Below are 22,142 nucleotides of genomic sequence, written 5' to 3' on the forward strand. Positions count from 1 at the left end.
AAAGCAGAGCTTGACATTTTTCAGCTGTCTTGATGACAGTAACTTTTATTCTGAACTGGAAATCCTAGACTGAAAACAGGTTTAATTAAAACAGTGCAAGCTTATGTGTAAACCAGCCCTTAGGCACCTTCACAGAGTCATACAAATCAGAGCCATATAAGACACATTATGCTCCTGAATGCATCTGCCTGTCAGTGAGCCCACCCATGCAGGATATCTTGTAGCATTTGATTCAGCCTAGTTTTAAAAGCCCAAATCATTCCGCCATTTATTCCTTCTTGCACAATACTCTCGGAGCAAATGCCCTGACTACTTATGGTCATTTAAAAACCCTACAACACTTCACATAAAATTTGCTACCAGCAGTGTTCTGCTTAATTTACAAATGAGATAATTACAACACTATTTAAATTATCTTTACAGTTTCAGCTGGGTGCAGAGTTTTTCTTTATTATGATTGCTAAGATTTTATAATAACGCTCTGAACTTAGATGTTGCTTTTTTGTTGCAGAAATCTAAATATATTGTGTAGGAAAGCAGGTACTATCGCTCATTTGTTAAAGAGTGGATCACAGCTGCCATCACAGTGCTGAGCTAGAAGTGACTATCAAGTCAGCAGTACAGTTTAATTTGTTCTACCTGGACATCAAGACTCTGCCTAGACCATATTATAATGGACATTATGAAGTTAACAACCATGTTCTGCTACTGCCGTGGTAGCATACAGTCATAAATAAGCTTAACCATTCCCACAGGAAAACTAATAACATAGAACAGATGGGAGAGGACAGGCATGATGTTTCCTTTAAATTCTTCATTTGAGAAAACACTTCAGAGCTGTCCCTCCTATCACTGAAGAACCAGTGTGGCCAGCTCTCCACCATCATAGTCAGCTCTTTACTATCACAGCCATTTGGCTCCCAGGAGGTCTGCCAGTGCTGAAGTCAATTCACAGATAGATTTAGCTCCCTCTGCAGCTTCCTGATCTCCCTAACCTGTCATTGCCACTGAAACAGAGATAGAGGGAAAAATACAGAAACCAAGAAAGGTAGAAATGCCTCATGAGGTACCTTAACTGCACCTCATCAGGTCCAAGTTCCACAGGATGGAAACAATCTCTGCTCAGGAACTGCTGTAAGCTCATGCAACTTACAGCATCAGTCTACCAGGTGGACCCCACACTTTTTCCAGCACAAAGCCTAACCTTAATGATTTTACTGGTTGGCATGTTTGTAGCTCACTATACAAAGAGATCTACAGGGCCAAACTGGACCATACTATATTACTTATCTCATGAGAATGCCTCAAGTTTTAACTAATTTCCATTTGGAAAAGCAGATTTTGGAAAAGCAGCAATAAAAAAAAAAAATACTGTTACCACTAGGAAAGGAAAGATTGCTCTGAAAAAACATGGATGTGAAAAGAGTTGTTTGCAGCAATCATGCAGTACCTCTGCCATTTATCCTCTTCTCTTTCTTCCTCTTTTTCAAGAAGCAGGTGCCCAAATAGATTTGCTCAGGCATTCAGATTCTCTGTTTCTTTTCAAAATGCTCAGCATCGGGCACACACAAAAAAATTAGAGGGAACAAAATTGCACCTAGAGTTCAGTGAGGCACTCACAAAAAGGTTTTCTTTGACAGTCAGAGAGGGGATGTTGGAGAGGGTATTCCAAAAAAAAAGGAAAAATGGGTAGCATGTACTTCACAGTAGGGGTCCCAAAAAAGTGGAGGCTGCAAAGTCAGAAAGGGAAGAGAGGTTGACATTTTGGTGCATTCTACAAAACTGAACTAGCACAGAAGCTGTTTTCCTTGCAAAAAAGAGGAAAATATTTTTGCAAATAAACAGTCTCCAAGCCGTGACTTAAGACAGCGTGTAAGAATGCATACGTTACAGTGCAGTCACTCCAGATTTTGCTTTATTTGTATTGTAGCATATTGTGACCTACATTAAATGGTTTCCATGCACTCACCGCAAAACAAGCAGGCTCAAAGAGCACAGCCCAGCATGCAGGCAGCTCAACTTCGTTAACAGAGCAGTGCAAAATGCATACTACAGCTTTGCTGTTTACTGTATGCAAAATGCATGTAAACAGCTTTGCTGTTTACTGTATGCAAAATGCATACTACAGCTTTGCTGTTTACTGCTTTGCTGTTTACTGCTGTTTACTGTTAGATGTTAGAACATCTATATAAATCTGCTGCAGCACATAGACCCCCGGACAATGTTAACTGGATACTGCAGCACCATAAGAGGGGGTAGAGCTCTGCACTCATGCCTAAACTCGTCATCTCAACTAACTGCCATCCTGAAGAGGAAACTACACCTTGTAGTGACGTATCAGGTCCTAGTGCCCTGCTTAAGTGTCTCCAGTGCTTCTGTTTCCCGTGAGAGGTTACCAGTGGAGGTGAAATACCAGAGCCCACATGGGCCCTTTGAGTAGTATAGTCGCACATATGTGGTGCTGTACGTGGAGCAATAAACCTCTGTACCTAAGCTGGCTTCCACAGTCCCAGCTCAAGAATATCAGGGGGAAAAAAGACTACTAACCTCTTCAACAGGTAACAGACAACATACAGCAACAATAACATCCAGATGCTACACATTTTTTCCATAGGAAGACTGCAAAGACCTGAACTGTAAATCCCAGTTTTACAGAAAAGGAAGTGAGATGGCTAAAGCTAATTGATTTTCCTGCACTGTAGCATGGATATACTAAGAATGAAATATAGTTTTTATTATGCTTTTTATAATGGAAAGAAATAAAAAAAATAAGAGGATGTGGACGTGAATGTATGCAGAATAATCTACACATATATCTCACAGGCACACACAAACAAATGAGCAGAAAATAAGCTTGTGTAAGAAGAAATGACTGTGTAAATTTAGAAAATGCCAGCTCTAAAATTTCTCCTGTGATCTTCTAGCACTCTTAGGATACAGTCTTCCATCGCAACAGAAAATTATAGATTTTTCTCAGATGTGAATAAAGACTATAACTAGAGACAAATATAGCTATAAATACCAGATATGAGTCATGAAAAATGAGTGGTTTAGGGCCACTCAAAGAATGACCATCAAAGGTATTAGCAAAAGCAGTTGAATATGATTTATAAAGGCATGATTTAGCAGAATTTGATGGCAAAGTTCACTCTATTACTTATTACATGGATGAAGCATACAGAGGAAAATCAAGGTAAAATCAAATTAAAGAGGATCGATAGAGAGGTTGAAGACACAAAGGCTAAGGGAGACCCTCCCACTGAGTCGTTAGGTTCAGAATAGACACCCTTGCTTTCTAGATGTCTGGGAGAGCCTCGATGTGACTGGATCTAGTCTTAGTCTCAGACTTGGTCAATGGTTTGTGCCTAATGGAAAATAGAGGTAGAATCAAGCTAATATTATTTGTATAAAGGTCAAAGGTGAAAAAGGTAAAGGAGACCCTCCTGTTGAGTCACAAGGTTCAGAGAGGGCCCCTTTGCTTTCTAAATTCCTGACGGAGCTCAGGTGCAGCTGAGTCCAATCTTAGTCTTAGACCTGGACAACAGTTTATGTCTAATGGATGAAACACATGGAATAAGTAAATCCTTCCATTGAGTCAAGAGATTCCGAATAGACTCCCTTGCTTTCTAAACTCTGAATAGAGCCTAGGTGCAGCTGGATCTCAACTTAGTCTCAGACTTGGCCGACAATTCTGTGTCATTTCCACCAGTTGTGCAACAGTCATATTCCAGGTCTTCAGGGAATGACTGATCATGCCAAAAGACCTCCTGGTACAGCTGGGGAGTGCCCAGCCTTCCATATCTCTGTGTGCCTCTCCCCACCTTTGCTAGGAAATCAGAGCTCCTGGTACAGCCAGGGAGCACTCAGCCATCTAGCTCCTTACATCTGTGCAAAGGCTGGGGCCTAACGGGAATTCCTGGGGAAGCAGAGAGGTCCAGGAGAGGGAGGGGGCGTGCATCACCACAGTACAACCCATGACGAAGGTCAATACATCTTTCTCACCGAGTGGCAGTGTGGTCATATCTTACCTCTGTGTCTACAAACAGATTAATACAGTATTCCAATTGTAATTTAAGGGAAATTTTTGGTTGATTCACTTAATTATTGAGATTTTGTTAGATGTGATTAAGCAATGTTATATGTGCAAGGAGGGTTTTGTAACAGTGCCACCCATCCAGCTATTGTCCACCCTCTAACATGCAGAATGATATTTAACAACAACGGGTAAAATATTTGATTCAGGATTGCTGTTGCTATTGGTGACCATCTGAATAAGGTGTACCACCTGCGATGCTCTTCATCCTTCATCACTCTTTCTAGGATATGATGTATCTTTTTTCCATCATTGTATACTGTAATCAGAGTCCTCTGTTTGTTATTTCAGATTCGTTTTAGCCAGTGATTAAGGTCATCGTGTTGCAGCAGCTTTCTTAATAAAGTAAATTACACTCCAATGTGGGTAGGCAGTAAATCTTAAGATACGTAGTTTGATTGGAGCAATTGGTAAGTTGTGACAGGAGATAAATAGTTTAAGATGCATCCCTTAATTCTGGTTAAATTGCAGATATGGGTATTTGAGTGATTTCTTATATCTACAGTGGTAGTGTCTGTAAGTATAGAATCACAAAGGGTTCTCATACAAATACATCCATTTCCAACATATACAAGTACTGTTTCAGGGGTTTCATCAAGGTGAATGAATACGGTATGCAAAGGGGAAGAAGTGATATTAATAATACCTAGAGTTGTTCCTAAATACTGACCTTGAAATCTTATTGTTTTTTAAATGTGTATGTTAAACAGGATTGCTTTCTGTATTTACAGAAATGTACTTGGCACTTTTCTAACATAAGTACATTTCTGTGATAGATTGGAAACGCAAGGTCACTGGCAGTATGTGTCACAGTGGTATGTGATACACAGAAAATTGTTCAGCTGTGTTATTTATCTTTGTATAGATCCAAAATCTCCTAAATAGGGTCTGTGGGAGAGTTTGGGTCACTTTCTTTATCCAAGTGGTCCATCTGACATGCCATCACTCAGTGTACCGTATGTCAGGGTATGCTCCAAGGGCTTGGATCAGATGTTATCAAGCCCTCATGTTCAGCTTGCTTCTGCAAGGTAAAAACAAACACCAGCGTGTCCATTTGGACTCAGCTGTGGTATTTCTATTTACCAGATCAACTCCAGGCAGCCATCATAATTAGCAGCCTGATGAAGCTTATGCAGCATTTGGCTTCCTCCTGCCTGTTTGCCTCTGAGCAAACGGAAGGGCATTTGGTGCGCCTGAAGCAGACAGGGAGCAGCTGGGGGAAGTGTCTGCATTTACACCTTCGCACAAAGGCTCAAAGCTGCCTTTCTCCACACCATCAGCTCAGTTTACATGATAACACAGGACCAGATATAGCCATGACAAACTCCCCTCTGCAGTATCCAGTCTCCCACACTACCATGTTTGAGCTCACTGCAATACTGGGGAAACTCCCTCTTCTGCTCGTGCTTTTTGTCAGCCATCATAGATGGGCAGCAGAGATTTGAGATCTATATTGTGTTGTTCTTCAGTCAAGGAAAGTGAGAAAGGTACCAGTAAATCCTACGCAATCAAAACCTCTGGAGACAGACTACCTGCTTCAACAGCCCTGTCTTTCTGCTGCTCATTAAGGCAATCAACAGTCATGAGTGTTCACCAAAGACAGAATAAAAAGAAAGACTTTTGATTTGTAGCAAAATTATTTAATTTTGCATTTAAGAAGGCATTGCAAATGGAAGACTAGTTGCACATTGTAGTTAGCTGTGTGGGGTGGTTGTGGTATCTAGGGTTTATAATAGCTGAGCAACTAAGCATTTGTAACAGCTGAGTTACATGCAATGCTCCCTCATCAGAGGTTTATGTATACCTGACCCTGCCTTACTGCAGAGAGTGTCAATAAGCAACCTTTTGAGGACCTTTCCAGCCAAACATGTCTATTATTTTATCATATTCCTATCCATGAGGTTTGTCTGTTTAGCTGATACTGAGATACTTATCATGAAGTTTCAGCTGTGACACCACCCACCCCTTGTTCCACAGTATATTTGAGAACAGAATGCAACTGAATTTGAAATCTCCACTAAAATAAAATATCTACCTCCTACGCAACATCAATGCAGGAGCAGGAGAAGTTTCTAATGAATGTCTCCAAACCCTCAGGGGATGTCAGAAACCGTGGCAGTAGCCCACTTTCCTTCCAAGCCCACATAAAACTCAGAGGCTATGGCTCTGCAGGGAAGTAGAAAGGATAGATCTGTTTAACAAGGACAAGCAGACAATAGAAGACAGCAAGTAGGGGACAAGTTACGCTTGCAGCAATGCAATTTGTGAGAAGCCTGTGCCATGAGGAGCTTGAAGAACAGCATGTGTGGACAGCTTCCCTGTAATGCTGTGAAAACTGATGGGTTAGTCAGAAAACTAGTTGCTACTGGTCAGCTAGTCACTGAGCATTGCATGGATGAGAGCCTGGGACAGGTTTTCTGATTACAAAATCCACTGTTAACTTTCACCAGATAATCTTACAGCAGCATCCTGAATACCACATGGAACAAATCCAGCACAGCCATAACAAAATATTTGGTACACAGAAAACCTCCATTCCCTCATGAATTTCTTTCCACCACCACCACCACACAACTTGCAACTCCTGATTCTAGAGGTGAGCAGAAACAACATATTGTAGATATGCTTGGTCTTGTTTGGCACAGCACTCTTGCTAGGATGTTGACCTTGAACAGCAAAGAAAATTTCATATTGGAATATTTTAGTATTTACATTGACAGACTGGCTAAGGTGGGAACACCGCTGAGACTGTGTGCCTCCTGGTAATTCAGCCCAGGAGACTTTTGCCCTTCTGTGCTGAAGGGCTCATGTGCAACTTTCTTTCTACCAACTCTTCCTTTCACAAGGTTACTGTCAGTGCATTTCTCCAGCCTGTCTAGGTCTATCTTGTCTGGCAGCTCTTTCCTTAAGTGTATTGACTGGTGTCCCCCCAGTCTAATGTCATCTGTAGTCTTGATGAGTCCACCACCTAACCTAAGTCATTGATAAAGACCTTATACAGGTAAGTTTCAGCCCAGATCATTGGTAAACCTTATTGAGGATATGGTGATACAAAGTAGAGCACATGGTCAAAGAACTCTGAACATCTCCTGTAGACGTTCCCAAGCTTGGAGAATTGAGGAACTGACAACCAAATGACAGGCAAAGAAATAAAACCAGGAAAAAGCAAGACAGGAAAAGGAAAAAGTAGAGAGAAGATAACAGCCAAACATTAAGAGTGAAGAGAAGAGATCATAAATAAAGAAGCAGAATGTGTGCTTGAAGAGATAGTCAGCCAGGACAAACAGAAACCCACCCACCATACCTGATCCAGTTAGCATTAAATCAGTGCATATTTGTCTGTCACCATGGCTTAAGGATAGATATCATTGCCAAGCAGAATTTCTTAAATTTTCCTGAATACTTTCATTTGAAGGTTACCATTTGAATATTGAAAAAGTACTATAACAGTAAAAGGTTTATAAACGTAAAAATGATGGTCTTGTATATACAGCTCCATGTATTCATGTGGATGCTGACAGAACAATTCATCTTGAAGAGCAGAAGCAAATTCTCCACTGATCCCAGATCCATTTTTATTTCATTGACTTAAAGTTAGGGTGAGCTCATAGTTTGAAACTCCTTTTACAGTCACTAGACAGTGAGCACATCCAGAGTGATTTATTAGAGCAGTCTTAAATACTGAATTTCCTCTAGAGACTTCAATTTCTCTCTTCAATTTCAATGAAGGGAAGGTCATGTGTCTATCTCAGACTTAGTTGTCTAACTCAGGGCAGAGAGCAGTAATCCTTTCTCCTGTAATTAAACAGACCACTGGGGATCCCACTTCAGTATTGCCCAGAACAGCTGATCCTTGTGGGGGCAAGATTTTTACTGCATAAGACTCTAATAGGATCTACCTGTTTTTTTCTCATTGCCTTTGGTTGACAGACACCATTTTAAAAGATTTGTCCTAAGGATGGTGGGGAAAAACTTGAAAAGAGATGTTGTTTTCCAAGCAGCACATTTAGAAAATTAACACCACAGATTTCACTATGGCCAAAAAAACATCTCTGGCTCTTCATATCATAGCACTAACCTGCATCAGTTACAAGTTGCATGCTGTGGTTGTAGAGCATGTAGGAAGGCATAAGTGTTGAAATCACACCAGAGCCATTCCAACATGATTTTCATGCACTTTTGATTCTGACACAGAAGTACCAGCACAGAAACTGTATCATGCAGGAGCTCATTGGTTTGGACACAAACAATGTACTGCCACCTTGGGAATAACAGGATTCCCAGGAGTCTTCAAGATGCATGCGCCTAGGAGACCAGAAATGAGATTCATTTTATCACATCTAGAGGTCTACCACATATGTCTCAACATCTGAACTAGGTTTCCTTTGTAGTCAATGAAAAGAAAGAGATCTTTTAGGGAGGACTTCTGAGCTCACAAAAAAAAAAAAAAAGCAAAAAAAAAGCAGACATTCAATGCTTAAGTCAATTGCATGCAAACAGGCATCCAGTGACATTTCAGAAGTCCTAGGGCTGCCAGTAGTACCTACATAGGGTTGTCAGATATGATAAAGGACCTACGCTCTCTTGGAATAAAAGATAGTAGCCAAGTGGGATATCAAGAGCATCTCAAACTGCAGGAGGTACCACATTAATGTAGGCACATGAACTGGACTTTTACATAACAGGGGTGGAATTCAGGTTCAGAGTGTAGTAGTGTAATAACCATCTGAAATCAGCTGATCACATGTGGGTGTTTCTTTTAAGATGAGACTATTAGCTCTCAAGATTTCACTGCATTGCCTAGCTCTTCATCAAGTGTCACGGAAGCTTAGACACCTCGCTTGCATGCAGACACATACATTTCAGTGTCTGAATGTGGCATTAAATCCCACTCTTGCAGTGGCACTCAGCTGCCTACATGCCATAAAAGATGCCATAGGACCTCCAGCTGCTCCAGAAAAACATGCATATTTCATAAATTATTCATCCAGTCAGCCCCATATGGCTGTCTGAGATTCCTTTGGACACCTCAGACTGCATTAGACACCACTATTTTAACAACTGAGTTGAACTTTTTGCAAGTTAACAGGGTGGTTTCCAACCCCAGGGTTCACACCAGGAGAATGTCAATACTGTTTTGCATACCTCAGCAAGTGATGCACCTATACTATGTGAAAAGCCTAGCACCTCCTCCTATGCATGCACACAGGTAAGACATTACTATGGTGAGCTGAACAGTAGCAATGGTTCTACACTGGCAAGAGTACCTTAGGTCCTCTGCACTAGGTCCTCTTCACCCTTTAGCATGCCAGATAACATGGGAGAGGAAGAAGTTGTGCCATCCTATTTCCAAAAACACCAGTATCAATTTCATGAACATATGAATTGGCCACTGGAGGGAAATGTATACTATTAGGTCACAGCTCACCTTCATCTTCTTTATAGTGGTATCACTCTTGCTCTCTAAGTGCCAGCTTCCTTCCATTGACTGACAAGGCAGTCTACATGACCAGTTCAAATGTAGATGTCTCCACTGTGAATATCACGATCTGGCCACATCCCACGCTGCAGGACTCAAGTTAAGAATCTCAACAGCAAGGTTGCTTAATGCATGCTCCATCTCCTGCGGAAATGAAAAAACTGGCTCAGAGAAACTCTGGAAAGTCTCTGGTAGATAACCTTGCCCACACTTCTGCCACTGCTGGATAGCTCCTTAAAGCAGATCTATCTGCCTTTGCCTCTCACTGAAGTACATTTATTTCAGGGTTTTCAAGAAATGCTATATAAGGATGACAGCTTTTGATGATGGATTTTGAGACAGAAATACACACATATAATGTGTATGTGTATAGGTATAAGCTCTTATGTGTTTATTCCCCACCACTCTGCAGCCCTGCCCTATCACTTTCAGCTGTCCCAAGCTACAGGACTTTCACCATTTCCATAGGAATCTATTTTAACATTTAATACTTAGAATTTTGCTTAATAGTTACTCTGTACCTAGCCTATATTTTATTTCTGTGAGAACTGAAAATGTATCAAAAGCCAACAGTGAAAAAGGGGAAAAAAAAAAAAAGGAAAGAGGTATAGAGGCATAAAAGAATGAAAGAGCTTGTGGCATATGCATGAGCTTAAAACTTCAAGAAAAACTTAAATTAATGAAGGTAGTTCACAGTTTAAAATTAATTATTTTTTAATTTCTTTTTCTCAGAGGTTCAATATTCCAAGTATAAATGGTGGGATTATTTAGAAACCAAGTACATTATAACTAAGGCCTATAGCAACCTCACTCAGCAGTGAAATTTGTTGTCTCCCTCTGATCCTCAGATTATGGAGACGAGGGGATGAATGTACATCAGTGAGATTCCCTACCGAGATAGCTTTTCACTCTTTTCAGTAAGAAAAAGATCAAAGAAAAAATAGCTAATTAACATACCAAAGGAGACAAAACCCCTAGAGCTTTATCGTTGTTGCAATCCAATAATAAACAGCCAAGTACAAAAAAGATTATTTGATAGTGACACACAGAATTGAAAGCCTTTGAAATGTCAGCTTCTCAAAAAGAAATATATTTTTGGAAGGCAAAAAAATCCATAATTATACAGAATAATGCTTAAGCACTGGGGAGTAACTCTTCATTCCTGTGAGACCTTGCTTGTAAAACTACTGTGCTTAAGAACAACAGCTTGGCTTGCCTTTATCTAAGATAAAATTAAAAAAGAAAAGTACGTATATATATATATTAAAAAAAAACACACACAAAATGCTTTAAATCCCTTCTTGAGTAAACATTTTATACATTTTATAAATTAAAAATTAAGTACAGTTGCTCTTGTTCTATTAAAAAATTTCATCAATCTCCATTCCCAACTTCCAGCTTTTACAATCTTGGGGGCAGTGAGACACCAAGGTTTCAAATGATGGCTGGCTAGGCTGGCTAACCTCTACGCCATGTCATAAATTCTAGGTGTTTTTATAAAGCTAGTGGCAAAAAAAGATAAATTCACGTAGCAATAAATTATGTGAAACCCTTCCCTGGGGAAAGGAACTGCTCAAACCACATGGACACATCAATACCAGTAAAAGAAAGAGGACTAGGGCTTGGGCCCAAGTGTATTAAATTGTAAGCGGTTTCTCTGGCACACTTTTGGCTCAGAGCAGCTTTCCTTCCACAGCACTGTTAAGAAATTAACGCCACTCTGAGGCCATTCCCAACGGATAGCAGGACACATCCAGCCTGGTTTAGGGGATAATTTTAGCTGCATGGGTGCGCACTATTACATTCACAGGGCCAAAGGATGATCACCTCTCAGTTTCATTTACAGATGCAGATGTAGCAACTCAGTTTGTGTGAGAAAAATATTTACTTCTGGGACATCAGTCCTTAGAGTAAGGGAAGCTGGGAAACATTGTGGTTGGCTGTTCAGCAGCCCACACAAAATATTCCATTTTTGACCTGCCAGAAGGAGGTTTGCACGTTTGAAAATCCTCACTTTTGGTATAATAGAAAAGATTTAGATGAAACGTTAGTCTCTGCCTAGATACTAGGCATAGAATACTAGCAAAGAATATTCAGGGATCTGCTTAAAAGACTCCCATGGGATAAAGCCTCGGAGGGAAAAAGGATACAGACCAGCCATTGGAAATCCCAGAGACCTGGGGGAGGCTGGAACAAGGAAGGGATACCCCTGGTGGAAGAGGATCAGGTCAGAAAATACCCAAGCAAGTTGGACAAACTTAAGTCCATGGGTCCTGATGGGATCCACCCGCAAGTTCTGAGGGATCTGGCTGATGTCATTACAAGGCCACTCTCAATTACCTTTGAATGATCATGGCAATTAGGAGAGGTGCCTGAGGAATGACAGAAAGCAAACATCACTTCTGTCTTCAAGAAGGATAAGAGGGAGGACAAGTGAACCACAGACCAGTCATCTTGATCCCTGGAAGGTGATAGAGCAGCTAAGAATTGAAACCATTTCCAGGCACATTAATGACAAGAAAATCATCAGAAGTAGACATCATAAATTCACCAAGAGGATGCCATGATTGACTAACCTGATAACCTTCTATGATTAAATGACTGGCCTGATAGGTGAGGAGAGAGCAGAGGATATTGTCTACCTGGACTTCAGTAAGACTTTTGACAATGCTTTCCCTAAAATAGCTTCATAAAGAACCTGTTAAAGTATGGGCTCGATAAGGGACTGGTGGACCTCACATATGAGGTCAGGCTGAGTGAGCTGGGACTGTTTAGCATGGAGAAGAGAAGGCTCAGGGGACTCTTATCAAGAAATATAAACAGCTGAAAGAATACTGCAGAGGGGGTGGAACCAGATTCTTCTTAGTGATGTCCAGTGACAAGAGACAAGAAGCACAAACTGAAATATGTGAGGGTCCTCCTAAACATCAGGAAATACTTTTTCACTGTGAGGATGACTGAGCACTGTCACAGGTTGCCCAGGAAGGTTGTGGAGTCTCCCTTTGTGGAGGTATTTAAAAGTCATTTGAGCATGGTCCTGGGCAACTGGCTCTAGATGATCCTGCTTGAGAAGGGGGATTGGACCCAGTGACCTCTAGAAATCCCTTCCAACCTCAGTCACTCTGTGATTCTGCAGTATCTTTTCACATCAAAGGTATTTTCCTTTCTTTAGGAGCTGCCATTATTGTAGGAGAAAATTGAATTTTCTTTGCTTTTACTCCACCTACTCTCTGAGTAAAGTTAAGTTTCAGTTCCTACTGGAAACAGTCATTACAGTAAAGAAGAATATTCTTCATTTCGTGCTGCAATAATTTATGCAGCATACTCTTGACTCAGTACTGAAGTGCTAATCTATACTCCTCATGAACACAAAAGCAACAGGCAGGCCCATTTCTTGAAACCTTGAACACTGTTTATGCAAGGCATAAAAAAGATGAAAGGCAACACTCAAAACCTGCTGCCTGACTCAGCCTTTGCAAGCAGAATCCATGGGTGCTAATATACAGTCTATTGTCTTCTGCCTTTTAGGTTCTAAAGCAGGTACATTCATACCATAGCACTAGAGGATCAGGAAGCAAGACTGAGTAGAGGACCCTTGCTTTTCCATGTAGGCTGGACCAGTTTGGGCTATGCCAAAACCAAATCTGGTAGAGAGGGGCTAACCCTCACTCTATGTGAACATGAGCCACTTTATTCCACACAAATCTTGAGCTTTGGATTGACCTCTGGCTGTCTTTCTATAGCAAGGTGTCAAGTGGACAGAATCCTAAATCATAGAATCATAGAATCATAGAATAGTTAGGGTTGGAAAGGACCTTCAGATCATCTAGTTCCAACCCCCCTGCCATGGGCAGGGACACCTCACACTAAACCATGTCACCCAAGGCTCTGTCTAACCTGGTCTTGAACACTGCCAAGGATGGAGCACTCACAACCTCCCTGGGCAACCCATTCCAGTGCCTCACCACCCTAACAGGAAAGAATTTCCTCCTTACATCCAATCTAAACTTCCCCTGTTTAAGTTTTAACCCGTTACCCCTTATCCTATCACTACAGTCGCTAATGAAGAGTCCCTCCCCAGCAAAAAAAACAAGTAACTTCATTCCCAGTTAAAATGCAACACCCATCTTGACTCAGAGGATATTCTAAATTAAAACAGCTGGGTCCAAAACTGAACAGAAAAGGCACTTTCAAGTGCTCAGTCCTCCACTTCAGTTGTGCCAAGTTTAGCATGTCAGCCAATATAGAGAGAAATATATTTCCATACAATTACGGCAAATAAATCCCTGAAAAATACTTAGGATATGACATTTCAGAGGCTAAACATGAATACATTGTGTTTTAGAAATATGTATTAGTCCCTAAGTGCAGGGCAGACTGGCCTGAAGAGCCAGTGTATGCAGGCAGCAGGACTGTCACTGTCACTATCCTGGTGTACAGGTCAAAAACACCCAAAGTCTACACCTCTGAGCTTGCTCTGACAGGTCTGGCAATAAAGGGCTTCTCTGCCTTTCACCCTGTTAGTGGAAAACCCAAGCATGTAGCATAATTCGGCCTCAAATTCCAATATTACTAAAAAGCCATTCTACTCTTCAACAAGGAAAACGTCCTCAACAGCCAGTATGACTGCTATACCCAGACTGATCTGTAACTATACAAATGGGGTCACACCAGCAAACTTCTAGAGATGGCTGAGTGGTAACCCCCTTTCCAAAGTCAGTCTTGAAAGAAATGAGAAGAATCTAGGTACTCAACTCAGCTAATGGACAAAATATGTCTATGCTTCTTTGTAGGCTCTATGCTTTGAACAGGCGGTGAACGCATTCTAGAGTTACTCATTTCAGTATGAGTGAGATAAAACAAGTACCCAGTTTTAGCCTCTGTTGTTCTTCCACTTTGAAAAGCATCTGAAGACTCTCGGAACTCTTTCAGGACAGAAAATTTCGGAATGGCATTTGGCTGGGTGTCTCAATTAACCCAAATATTACATTTAAAGGTACTTTTGCTAAACTGGAAACAAATACATATTACAGACTAAGAGAAAGGCTGTGCCACAATGACTCTTTGGCAAGCCACCAAAATATAAAAGGCTTCCAACAAATTAATATAAGAAGTGTTTTATACAGCGTAATATTTGCTTTAGCTATCTGCAGGATACAGTTTTTATGTGTCCATTATCCTTTCATAGTAAAACCATTAGAGAATTTAGCAATATCAGGTGTGTGTTTTCTTGTCTGACTATTCTCATGGGGTTTACTAAATGTAATCTTTTCTTTAGGCATTAATCACTAGTATTACGCAAATGCTGCCCCCCTCCAAATAAAAATCACACATGTTCTTGTAGATGGTAAGATAAAATCACTTCAGTTCTTATTGCGTTTACTTTCTCTGATAATTTTAAGTAAAATGTTTCCAAGGGGAAGGGGGAGAACTGTTGAGAAGGGCAACCATCTATGAATATCAGAAAATAATCATAGAAATCAAATTATAGCAGAATATAGACAAATATTTATAATAGAAACCCTATTCAATGTGTTGTGACACATTGTAACATGCCACATTACTTATGAGATCAGACAAAACCATTCACATTCTGAATAACGAACACACACACAGAGTTGTTTATGGAATGGGGAATTATCTCCATAAATTAATTGGGAACAGATTTCCTCATGTCTATTCACACACAGCAGCAGCTTGTTCCACAGACAGGTTTTTCTTGCTCCAATGTGAGTAACCAGGAAAAAATTTGACCCTCGACAAATGATTTCAAATAAGGAATACATTTTTAAAATACTCCAATCTGCTCATGAGCAAATTCATCACCAGAACAGCAGGTAAAATTTGCCATTTTCATTACTTTTTATTACTTAGTCATTTATTCTGATTGTCTCTTCAAAACCTCACCCTTCAAATGCCCCTGCCCCTTCCCTCTTTAACTTCAGCTCTAGTGATACAGGTTTTTGTAAAAGCCTCCCATTGGCAGCATTCATTACATATTAGCCTGCAAAGTTATGAAGTAGAGAATGCTCAGAATGAAAATGATGAAAATAATTCCTACAGAGGAAATGTAATGGTAATAATTATCAACTACACTACGTTTTCACTGTTTATTATGATTCTCAGCCAGCTACCATAATTTCTCATTCAAAGGCAATTGTAGTAGAGGAAAAAGGAATAGGCTTTTTAAGGCTTTGTGAGACTCCCTTAGTTCCTTTTTATGTGAAGCTTATCTACACAAAAAGATATAATAAAAGAATATTGCTCAGATTGCAAAGTCAAGCACTTCAGCACTAGTAAATGCCAAAATTAAGATTTCCTGAAAACATTAATTCAGTCTCTTATACATATGCATTGTGCTACAGTCTTTAATTACTTGATGACATACTATTTTTTCCACACAGCTCTTGCCTCGTTCTGTACTCATGCAGGATGGTGCTCACTTAATGAGTAAGCTATTCAAAATTTTCTTTTATCCTCCACATTCAGTGTGTGGCCCCAGTGCTTTATTTACAGCACACTATTCAAACCCTGCTATGAAGATAGAATTAATTTTCTCATGGGCTTTTCTATGGCTGTCATCACTATCGTATCTTAAATATTCATTAGGCCAGAGAGAGAGGCAGAGAAATGTGGTTGGAAGACTCACCTGGGAGACCTGCTCTGGTGCAGTCTCTGCTCCAATGAATACTTAAATAGCCTATATCAAATAGAACATCTTCAAGAAGAGACACTAACCTGCTGATACCTGCAGAATCCTGGTTATAGTATTCATCAGAGGGGTGGAAAACTTGTGTTGAAGACCTTCCCAATAAGGCAGAAACTGACCCCCAGGCCTTCAGATGGTTAACTCTCACAGATCAGACTGCTATTTGCTTTTTCAATTACATGCTACTGTGGATAAAGCACTTAACTACAGGAGGTGGTTTACCACTGTGTGATGGAGTGAAAAGCTGGCTTTCTTCCAGCTGAACGCAACTCCTCATGGCTCACTCCTGCAGTTCCTCATCAAATTTTCTTGCTTCTTCAGACTCTTCTTGGGCATCCAGTTCCCTTTGTGCACTCTGCTGGTGCCCAGCATATAAGGCTTTAAGTCAAAACCAGATCCAAGGTCAGTTCCAATGAAGCGTCTAAGCACATCCTAGTCCTGAGGAACCTAAAACACAGCAATTCTTCTTTAACCTCACTTTTACCAGTATTCGGTGTACATGGTGTTACACTACTGCATATGGCACAAAGCGTCTGCTCCAAGCAGCTCAGCAGTCATCTCTTTCTCCATGATTTATTTAACAAACAAGGATTTAATGTGTTACATAGCCTCGTTGTGCGGACAGATGATGGAGGTTGAAACCCACTACTCTTTTCATAAGATAGGGAACCAAAATAGGCTCCAGTATCCCAATGCTACCTTCCTCCTTTGCTTAATTACACCCTTGATGAATAGGCAGAGGTTTCAAGAAGAGGAGAGACTAAGAGCACTCTAAAACGTTTAGTGTTTCTTGGCTAAGGTAATTCCTGCTAGGCATAGTACTGGTCCCATAAGCAGCTTTTTAGCTGGGAGATATATTAGCAGCTTGTTAAACTGGCTGTAGGTGAATACATCTGTCTTTGAAATTGTCTTAGCTATGACAGTGGTAAACTTCGGTTTCTGCAAAGAGGGACAACCCTCCACCAACTTTGATTTCTTTCTAATTCAGATAAAACTTGATTGTATAATACCTGCCTCTTTCACTGTTTCATCTCCTGTTTCTTACTTGTTTGAGGACTTGGTTTCTTAATTGCCAAGAAGTCATTTTCTTCTGCTGACAAAGATTTCACATAAGCAAGTTTCAGTCAATGGTCTATTTTTTTTTAACCTTCCATGTCTGTCTGTGCTCCATACAAAACATTCTTGTGGATTTCAGATTTTATTCATGGATTTTTCCCCTTTCACTTAAGAATCAACCATTTTGGAATCTCAGTTTCTCCATCATTAGAACACACATAATTTGTCATGGAAACACAAGCTTTCCTACATCTAACAAACCCCAATTTAAATTTAAATGAACACCGACGGAGACAAAAATAATTTCAATTCTGTTTTTCTGCTGGGGACCTATTGGAAAGATTACAAGAATATGAAAATCTCTTTTCTAAAATTAGCCATAAACACAAAAGCAATCCTGGAGTCATTTCACCTCAGTCTTCCAGGTAGCAATGATGTGGTAGTAATAGCTAATCGCTATTAACAAGGGTCAGATTTTAACTGACGACCTAAACCCTTCAATGTTTTATCTGAAAATTACCAATCCTTTGAACTGTCCAGATGGTTTAATAGGCTCTTTTATTCACACACATCTAATTGCTTGTCTCCCATAGATATTTTGTTATGATACATTAGAACAATTACTGTGTGCTCACGAAGCACTAGTCAATTCATAAAACTCTTATTGAAGATTACAACCATTAAACAATCTAAAGCAACCTCATCATATTTTTCATTCATGGGCCCAGATTCCCTCAGCAGTCCAGGAGCCAGCACCACTGAAGGGTGAAGTCAGAGACTATACAGACCTGAAAACCAGGAAGACCAGTTACTGTAACTCTAACAGCAAAGGCCATCTGAGCATTGCTACTGATTAGCAGCTAGACAATACCCAGACAAGCAGTATGTCTGTGCTTCATAAGAGGGCTCCACAAAACATACGTGGAATTGCATAAATAGTGCGTAGGGACCAGAAAACAACCAAATGTAACACTCAAAGATACATAATTTGAAGTGAACACATGGTGCTGGTAATGATTGGCATTCGAGTACATACTAAGGCTAAAGTAATGAACCAATTATCCTACATATGCATGAGAGAAGATCATTAAGAGATCACATGACAAAATGTATAATGAAGCCATTTATACAAGAAGGTGAGTCATGTCTGACTCTTTGGATGTGTACTATGGAATCCACTATATGCTGCTTCACAAAGAGTAGACATGGCCTAAATAAAGAAACCTTCATGACCCTTCTAGTGCTAAGTCGAACTCTGACAGTCTCCTCAGGAAACACTGAGCTTGGAGTAGGTGAATGTGGCTTCCAGGTAAAAGTATTTACTCTAAAAAGCCTCAGCTGCCCTGCATTCCCTGAATGTCTGAAGGACAGGTTAGCCAGATGAGGCCAGCACAAAAAGCAGATGATAGGAGAAGCAGCCTAGCAAAGGATAGCTCAAATTTATATTTCTCCCCATTTGTGGCAATGTCAGAGACCTCTAGGTTGTTTTAAGCCAGTCATGCTCATTCTCCCTGTGCCCCATTCTTAGTTACTGAAGAACAGAAAACATCTTATTATGAGCCAGACACAAACAATGGCTTAAGCACATCTGTCATAGCCACATGAAAACAACAATCAGAAACCAAAATAACCAGAATTGGCCATTTACATTTACTAAGTGCCTGGAGTTAGATAACTGCAACCAGCTCCTGGGAACCATTACTCTTTCCATAGTTTCCTTTTACCACCAACAGCCACAGCTGTTCCCTGCACAACCCCAGAGGTCCTCATCACATCCTCCACCCTTGCTGCAATCACCACAAGGCTCACCAGCTCTGAGAAACTGGCAAGTCTGAGGGGAAAGACAAGGATCTTCACTCGCTAAAGGGGCAGCCACAACAGAGGCAACTGTGGGTGAGATTTGTCTCCCTCCTTCTCAGAGGCTGGTTGCTTGCTCACACCACCCTCATTGTATTTCTAGTGAGATCCACACCATTACTGGTGTGGAGAGCAAGGAGAGGGTTGACTGCTGGGGAACATTTCAGATGTCTTCTCCACTGCACTCTGGTTCAATTCTCAATACCTGAGTGGACATTACTTCCAAACAGCTTGGAAACACCTCCCCCCCCCCCCCTTCCCTAGGGATTCATAAGGGCAAAGAAGCCAGCGTAGACTTAATTCATTAAAATTAAGGCCACATCTCCCACTACCCTTAAAACACCTTAGCTCCAGAATACAGACTTCATCAGAACGCTGGGCAGTCACCCTAGGAAGCAGGATCTCTTCACCTTGCAGCATTTAGAAAGAAATAAAACCATTTTGGAAGGTGGAGGAGAGGAAAAGGGAAGAAAATGTGACAGAAACTTAACAACTCAGCTGTAAGGCAGCTCACCTGCGTTCTGGGGAAGCTCTCAGGACTACTTCCTCCTTCATTTACACCCAGGGAGTGTTTAAATGATGTTTATGCACTGATTGTGAATTCACAAACATTATAGGAAGCAATTCATCATAGTCAGCAGCTCAGGTTACACTCTTGAGAATGACTGAAGGTGTGAGTAGGACTCCGTCCTGCTGAGGAGAGCTCTGAAAAAATCCCTTTCTCCAGAGTGCTCTAACCACTATACTATTAAGCAGAAAACTGTCAGAGACAGTACATCTGATTGTGGGTTGGATTTTGGCCGGTTTTGGGTGGTTTTTTTTCCTGTCAACATAAAAATAAGGCTTTTACATCTGCAAAGATTCCAGCTCAATTCACTGTAAAGTGAGCACAACGTAATCCCCTGAAATCCTGGAATCTGAGGCTCTGCTACACAAGCATGTGGAAGGGCAGGAGTTCATTCATCTCTCTTTGCTCTGTGCTCTCTGACTCACTCAGTCCATGGGTGGGTTTCTGTTCCAGCCTAAGGCATTTTGCTTCTCTCGCACTCAGAGAAGGGAGCTTACGTGTGCACCTGGGGATTGTGGAGTACAAAATGAGGTCCAAATACTTAATATCTAATAACATCAGGCTTTTCCTCTTTAAGTTATAGTCTTTCACTATCTGATGCTAACGGTATAGTGCCCTTAAGGGGGAGGACACTGCCCCTGCCTGCCTCACCAGCAGCCTTTCCTCCTTTTCCCTGCTGAGCAGCCCTATCTGTGCCCTGACATCTAGAGATTTATAAAGCCTTTGTGAACTGGCATGTTATTATCTGTAGTATTTAGATTTTCTGATATATTTTCTCTTAGCAAAATTCAGCATAGGTCTAAGAGGCAAGAGTGCACCAAAACCATGTGAAGAAGTGTTTCACAAAGGAAGTGCAGTGATGCTACTGAACTTAAGCACAGTAGGATTTTCACAGCAGTTGATATTTACTAGGATGCCAGTGACTTTTCTTCACTGGGACTTCTTGTCTATGTCCCTGCACTGCTCAGAGCTAGGCAGCCTCCACAAGCAGGCAGTGTAATTGATTTTTCAGGTCAGCCAACAAAGAAAGCAAAAAAAGACCCTTTGGAATGTCTTTCAGCTTTAAATCTCTAGAAGAAGAAAAAAATTACAGTTATTTTTTTCAGTGCATGTTATTATGAACAGAGAGTAAGTGTTTTGGACACCAAAAATGAGCAAACAACCCCTCTCCCTGAAGTGAGAGAAATAAATTCACCACACCTACTGGTGACATGACTTCCTCTTATCCACTACCAGAACAGGGCCCAGGAATGCACAGTCCTGGGTTTAACGGTCTGCTATTCTTAGTGGTCTTTGAACTGGCATCTCCCAGACCTACCATGTGGGCTAGCTTGGGATTGAGAGCTCCCCTGCAACATTGCTCCCTGTGTTGTTAGCAGGACACTTCCTTAATGTCTGCTTCATGAAGAGGAACAGTTCTAGGAAGGAGATTCAAGAACACATGCCTCCCCAAAATCCCACTGGTCAGGGTTATCTAATCAGCAGGGCACCCAAACTCAAGGCCACCCTCTGACTGATTTATCACAGGCAAGTAATCCAAGATTCTATGTCTTTGCTGAATAACCCAATTACCAAGTGTCAATCTCCTGCTTGGTTTTCCTCTGGGCTGCAAGAGGAACCATCCTCTGTCCTAACAGTAGCAACTCAGGTGATAGTATAAAAAATGAGACATTATCCAGGTGAGATGAGAGCTACCTAGCCCTGGGTAGCTTAGCAGTAGGGACCTTCCCTGGGTGGATCAGGAGAAATGAAAATTGCTTAAGTAGAGCTGAAGTAGTCAGTCCTAAAACACCCAGAACCTGAGCAAATACCGCACCCCCTACACTGCTCAGTAAGAGTTGTTTCCTGAAATAAACCTCCCACCTTATTCTGCCTCCCACATTATTCAACCAGATTTTCACTGTTAACCCAAATCTGTGACTAGATTTAGGACAAGTAAGATCATATTTTCCACAGAATTTAACTAGTTACAAAAATAAATACCAGTTATCACCTAGGTTTTCTATTTGTTCCACTTCAGCAAGTTATTTCAGTTCTATCTCACACTTTTCCCATTTTTATGGTACGGAAAATCATACCAGCTCATGTAAAACAGACTGCAGAGATTCTTTGAAACCAGTCCACCACCCCACATCATTTGCGCAAACTCAAAACCAGTGCCAAATGTTAATAATCTAAATTAAAAATATTTTGCAGCCAATCCATATTGGCATAATGAGTTGTAAAAGAAAGATGTTTAAGACTTATTTATGTCTGTAAAACTGTCTCAATAAGAAAGTACTCGCTACCCTCTTCTCTTTTTCTTGTCATCCCTCTCAGTCACCATCCTAATCATAAGCCATCTCTTCAGATTTCCCTAGTACAATGATCTCTACATCTA

This window comes from Pezoporus wallicus, unplaced genomic scaffold (assembly GCF_028554395.1).
Source record: "Pezoporus wallicus isolate ANWC-B61680 ecotype Strahan unplaced genomic scaffold, APGP_CSIRO_Pwel_v1 contig_2543, whole genome shotgun sequence".
Lineage (NCBI taxonomy): Eukaryota > Metazoa > Chordata > Aves > Psittaciformes > Psittacidae > Pezoporus > Pezoporus wallicus.